This window comes from Hemicordylus capensis, chromosome 12 (assembly GCF_027244095.1).
Source record: "Hemicordylus capensis ecotype Gifberg chromosome 12, rHemCap1.1.pri, whole genome shotgun sequence".
Classification (NCBI taxonomy): Eukaryota; Metazoa; Chordata; class Lepidosauria; order Squamata; family Cordylidae; genus Hemicordylus; species Hemicordylus capensis.
In genome coordinates, this window is record NC_069668.1 from 21,138,351 (window position 1) to 21,143,483 (window position 5,133).

At 54.5% G+C, this 5,133-nt stretch overlaps 1 long non-coding RNA gene across 1 annotated transcript; it reads right to left on the reverse strand.

Moving 5' to 3' along the window:
* Positions 1 to 4,453, reverse strand: LOC128335987 (uncharacterized). Its single transcript, XR_008311800.1, has 3 exons — positions 3,012 to 4,453; positions 746 to 1,272; positions 1 to 683 (listed from the first exon to the last, which is right to left on the reverse strand). It is a non-coding gene; the product is annotated as an uncharacterized LOC128335987 (long non-coding RNA).
* Positions 4,454 to 5,133: the final 680 nt, after the last annotated feature.

Genomic DNA, 5,133 nt, shown 5'->3' on the forward strand with positions numbered 1-5,133 from the left:
TTATTATTTATTATTTATTTTATTTAACATATTTTTATACTGCCCAAAACTTGTGTCTCTGGGCGGTTTACAAGATAAAAACAAAAGTAAAACATTGGTTAAAAACAAAAACAAGAAATTTAAAAACAAATTTAAGAAACAACAGTTTAATTTTTTTAAAACAATCTTCTAAAAACAACATTCACACCATCAAAACAATATCAGCTAAAAGCCTGGGTGAACAGATGTGTCTTCAAAGACTTTTAAAAAGTTGTCAGAGATGGGGAGGCTCTGATTTCTCTAGGGAGCACATTCCAAAGCCTTGGGGCAGCGATGGAGAAGGCCTGGCCCTGAGTGGCCACCAGACGAGCCGGTGGCAAATGCAGGCGGACCTCTTCAGATGACTTCAATGGGCGGTGGGGTTCATGACCAAGAAGACGTTCTCTTAAATACCCAGGGCCCAAGCTGTTTTGGGCTTTATAGGTTCCTAGAGATCCCTTTCCTAGAGATCATAATGCAGCTCTCTCCAAGGGACAGTTCCCTTCCTCTTCTCCTTGGTGTTGAACCCCTCGGCAGGGATGGGGATTTGGGGGGGGGGGTGACTGGAAGAGCCTCAGAGGATGTCCATTGCTATCATCAACGACCAATCGCTGGGGTGGGGGACAGTGTCCCCTCTAACAGGGATCCCCAGCTGTTCACTACAACTCCCAGCATCCCCAGCTGGAATGGCCTTTGGCTGGGGATGCTGGGAGTTGTAGTCAACAACATCTGGGAATCCCTGTGAGGGGGGGCACTGGTGGGGGTTGGAAGGGGGTGGCTTGCAGTGCTCGCTTTCTGCTGGGGGATGGTGCTGATGTCCTCCAGCTCCATCATCAGGGATCCAAGGGGGGCGGAGAAGGAAGAAGAGGAAGGAAACGCCTTGATAACATGGGGAGGTTCATCAGTGGGGGTATAAGTGCAGAGAGGGGCCGCGTCCTCCCACGCTCCTTTGGAAAGCTGCCTTCAGCTCAGTGATGCTAGCAGACAACCCTTCCAGGGCAGTGGCCATCTTCCTCCCATTCTCCTGGGTCAGGGCGAGGATCTCTTTGATGTCTTCACTTGCTCTGGCAGCTGTTCCGGCCAGCTGATGGACAGAGGCCTGGAGGGTCTCGTCCGTCCTCCCCGTGATCTTTTTCTTGGTCCTCCCCGTGATCTTTTTCTTGGTCCTCCCCATTGTCTTTTTCTTGGTCCTCCGTATTGGGGCACAGCGGGTGGCCGGAGGCAGCACTGCATGGGGTATCGTAGTCTGGGGAGCTGGAAGGGAAGAGGACAAGGCCATGCAACAGAATTAGCATCAGGACCAGTGATGCACAGAGATGCTGCAGAAACCCCGAAGCATTTCGTTGTGACCATGACATTTTTGCAGGGAAAAGGAAGCCGAATCGAGATGGGTGACCTCCCTCTAGAGCTGGGTATGAGCTCTGGGCTTGCTGCTGCCTCCCACCTCTGTACCCAGCTCACAGACGATTGATTTCATAGGGACATAGGAAGCTGCCATATACTGAGTCAGACCCTTGGTCCCTCTAGCTCAGTGTTGTCTTCACAGGCTGGCAGCGGCTTCTCCAAGGTTGCACACAGGAGTCTCTCTCAGCCCTGTCTTAGAGAGGGAACTTGGAACCTTTTAAAACAGGCTTCCCCAACCTGTGGCCCTCCAGATGTTGCTGAACTACACCTCCCAGCATCCGTAGCCACAATTTATTGTGGCTGGGTATGCTGGGAGTTGTCGTGCAACAACATTTGGAGGGCTGCAGGTTGGGGAAGACTGTTTTAAAGCTCTTCCCAGAGCGGTCCCATCCCTTAAGGGGAATATCTTACAGTGTTCACATGTCGTCTCCCATCCAAATGCAAACCAGGGTGGACCTTGCTTAGCAATGGGGGCAGTTCATGCTTGCTGCCCACGAGACCAGGTAATTCTCCCTCAGAAGAGGATGGCATCCGAGCATCATGGGTTGCCACGACCTCCTGCTCCGAGACAGGGCCAATCAGAGAGCTTTCCTCCTGCAGCAGGAGGGAGGGGCAATCCCCTCAGACTCCAGTCTTTGCCCTGTCTCGCTCTGGCAGGTGCTGTTTTTCATAGTGCTCTGGCTACTATCCTATCCTAGTTCTTTCTTCCTATTGACTCTACCCTGAGCTGTGCCAGTCAGGGTAGTTTTCTCCACCTACTGCTCCTACCCTGAGCCACTCCAGTCAGGATAGTTCTCACCTTTCGTCTGCCTTGAGCTGTTCCAGTCAAGGCAGTATTGGGTGCTGGGCTTCTGAGGGTGGATTGAACTGCACCACGCCTGCGGCTCCCTTCGCTTGGAGTCTTTCGGCTGGAATGGCGGCTCTCTCCGCTGGCCCCGAAGGGGGGGCCTCCCCCTCCCTTTCGGAGGACTCTGTGGCGCTGGCTACGTGCCAGGATGAGTGGGCTGCGGCAACCACTCCCGCGCCCGTAACTCATGCTCCCAAGCGGAAGAAAACAAAGAAGGGCTCAAAGGGAAATAAGGCGGCACCGTCCCAGGCGTCTACATCGGTCACGCAAGTCTCCCCCACCCCGCTCTCCCCGGCCCGATCCCATTCCGCGGAGCCTCCCGCTAAGCGCGTGCCCCCCTCCAATTGCTTGGGCGGCGCCGAGGAGGAGATTCCCCCCAGCTTTGCCGCTTTTCTCAGGCGGGTAGTCGCCGAAGAGTTCGGGCGCTTGATTCCCACTTTGGCGGGAAACCTTCCCACCCGTTTTGAGGCGGCCGCCATTTTGGGCACTGGAGGGGGTGTTTCGTCCGCCGCGCCCGCCATTTTGAGGCCGGGGGAAGCCGCCACTGCTAGTACCGACGTTCCAGCGCCCTCTGCGGCCATACGACCCGATCTAGGGCCCCCCACGCTGAGCCACTGTGATTTTCGGCCATCCGTTACCCCACCGGGGGGGTCCCCCTTCCGAGGAGTCTGACTCAGATAGGGAAGAGGGTGAACTTTCGGGGGTCGGGGAGGACGGTGCCCCTCCCCCCCACGCCCCGTACCGTCTGTTTTCACCGCCTGATTTCCCGGTCCTGTTGCACAAGGCCTGGAAGACTCTGCGATTGGGGGGGGTAGTATCTCCCCCGCAGGATCCCACCGAAGGGGACCCCGCAGTTCTGCCTTCCTTGAAGGCTCCTGAGGTTGTGGTGCCCTGCCCCCAGCTCTTCTTGGACCTTATCCGCTCGGAGTGGGATCGCCCCATTGAAGCCAAGGGCCCTCCCCCTGGGATTAAGCGCTTTTATACCACCACCAAGGCGGTGATGGACACACTCCAGGTTCCTCCAGTGGACGCTGAAGTGGCAGCCCTGGTGACCGGCGCTGTCCTGCCCAGGGATGGAGACGAGGTCTTACGTAACCACGATGACAAAAAATGCGATGCTGCCCTGCGCAGATCCCATGAAGCTGATGTGTTTTAGAAAACCAAAGTAACTCCATTTTACTTAGAATACCAAAGCATCTCCAAGTTTGCTTAGAAAACCTAATTCTAACTTAAAGTAACCCCAGCCAAGCTCAGAGACATACGGCCAATGTCGTTATCTCTCTCCACTAAAATGTATCTAAAGAAACTTGGTTCTCACCGTTCTTTGCTGAGAAGTTAATAAAACAGGATGTAACCATATAAGGAGTGATCACCAGATGAACAATGAATCATTCGCATGCGTACTAGATACTTAGTCCACCATTTTACTGCCACGTATACTATGTCAGCATCATTCAGATTGTCTGTATAAATGTAAGATGCACCTATAACCAATTTGTATTCAATGTGGAGCGTGAGCCCCATTGTCTACCTGCTTCTGCAGAGCATTAAACCAAGCCTCTAATTGATTCCCACTGTGTCTGTTTGATTGGCTTAAGGCGGACCCAGGGACGAACTGAATTCACATCAAAGCCTCTTCCCTGGCTATGCGGGCTTCTAAGGCCAATTCTATTTTTGCCCGCGCCTCGGTATTATGGGTTAAGGAGTTACTGCCCCTGGTGCCCCCCGAGCTGCTGGCTCTGAGGCAGGGCCTGAATAAGCTTGGCAAGGCCTTGGCCTTCATGGCTGATAGCTCCTTGGATGCAATGCAACTTTCAGCTAGGGCTAGGGCCTCCGATGTCACGGTCAGGCGTCACCTGTGGCTGAAGCATTGGAGGGTGGACCAAAAGTCCATGTCCAATTTGGCCATTTCGGCTTTTAAGGGGAACAAGCTTTTTGGTGACATTTTGGAACCTGTATTGGTAGAGGGGAAGGATAAAAAGAAGGCGATGCCTTCCGCTTCTGCACAGCGCCAAGAGCGCAAGCAGTTTTCCTCTAACTCTGTTTCCTCCTTCGGGTTTCCGGTCGTCCTTTCGTCCCCGTCAGGACAGACAAGACAAGTTCCCCTCCTGGAAGAAACCGCAGCAGTCTTTTCGCGACATCTCCCAGCCGAGGTTCCGACAGTCTGGACAGCAGCAGAAGTCAGGGGCGGCGGGGCGGCAGTAGCCTTTCCTTCTCTAATCTGCTCACGGGGGGGGGGGGGGCGGCGGAAGCTGGGGCGGCTGGTTTCCAGCGCCCCAATTTTACCATAGATTACGGCCTCTGACGGGGGCAAAGAGGCGGGAGGGGTAAGCAAGCCCTCCCGCCCTTAAAGTGAGACCCCCGGACCCGGACCGGCCCAGTCCGACCGGTCCGGCAGTTCGGAGGCCATTAGAATGGCCTCCAGACCGGTTCGGACACACCCCTACTCTGGGCTCCTTGGAGGAAGAGCGGGATATAAATTTAATAATAATAAGAAGAAGATTGTGAGGATAGCCCCACAGAGTGATGCAACTGGGCAGAGCCCCATATGACGGAAAACATGACGGATGTCGACACAGTTACGTACCGGCATTGTTGACCTGGCTCTGCACATTCGCTGGCGGCGGTTGAGCAGTTGATGTCAAGGGTTGTGCCAATTCTGCCTGGGAAGAAGGAAGCAGAAAGTATTTTAGCACGGCGGCCGGCCTGTTAGCAAGCGGCGGGAAAGGGGAGTGCCAACTGCAGATTGGCTGGGCATCCGTGTGCAGAGAAACCGCCATGCTCCAGACTGAGGGGGAGGTCAGTCCCGATTAGGCGACTGTCTGGGAAACGGAGGCAAAAGGCACATGGGCTGGGGGCCATGG